Source organism: Anoplophora glabripennis, unplaced genomic scaffold (assembly GCF_000390285.2).
Source record: "Anoplophora glabripennis isolate ALB-LARVAE unplaced genomic scaffold, Agla_2.0 scaffold22, whole genome shotgun sequence".
Classification (NCBI taxonomy): Eukaryota; Metazoa; Arthropoda; class Insecta; order Coleoptera; family Cerambycidae; genus Anoplophora; species Anoplophora glabripennis.
In genome coordinates this window covers 163-1,003 of record NW_019416298.1, presented here as the reverse complement: position 1 = coordinate 1,003, position 841 = coordinate 163, and positions in this window count along the sequence as shown.

The following is an 841-nucleotide window of genomic DNA, read 5'->3' as shown; positions in this document are numbered from 1 at the left end:
TTGGGGTGGGTAGGAGGGGCTGTCTGTGTGTTTGTGTAGTGTTTTGTGTCGTGTGTGTGTCTGTGTTTTGTGTTTTTGTGTTTTTAGCTTTGGGGTACTGAGGGCACCCCATATAGCTGGCGGGGTGTGGCCCGGCGCAATTTGCACACCTGGCGGGCGTGTCTTTGGCCTTTTTGCATACGTGCGTGCTGTGGTTTTCGCCACATTTTACGCACTTTGGCTCAGCTGTGCACCGGGTCTGGCCGTGGCCGAACCGCTGGCACCGGTGGCACTGTGTGGCAACCCGCTGCTTTCGCTGCAGCTCTACTCGAACCACGAGCGAGCAGCAGCGGGTTACCTTCAGGATGTCCTCCTGGTCCTGTGGGGCCTGAACTAGGACCAGGGGCATTTCCTGTTTATTTTGACGGCTCGCCATGCGGTGCACTAGTGCGCCGGGGAACCCTTGACGTGCGAGGTCGAGTTGGACCTCACTTGGCGAAACACCCGCAGGTATTCCGCGTATCACCACCCCTTTGTGGTCGTCGTCCCCACAGGAATGGATTTTGTCTAAGCAGGGTTCCCAGCGACCCTGGAAAACCTGGAAAAGTCAGGGAATTGAGAAACTGACCCTGGAAATCAGGGAATTTGATGCAAAATACCAAAAAGTCATGGAATTTGGACCATTTCAGTCAAAAGTCCTGGAATTTGCACCTTTCTACCTTCTCGCAAAACAGAAATTTCGCGGTGGCATATAATGCAATCGTTTGCTTATTCGACATTCTCGCGAATGCGGAAAGCAGCCGTAAAAGTCGTATAAAGAACGTCGAACGCGCCCTATTCGTCTAGTGCCAGTGCAGTGTTG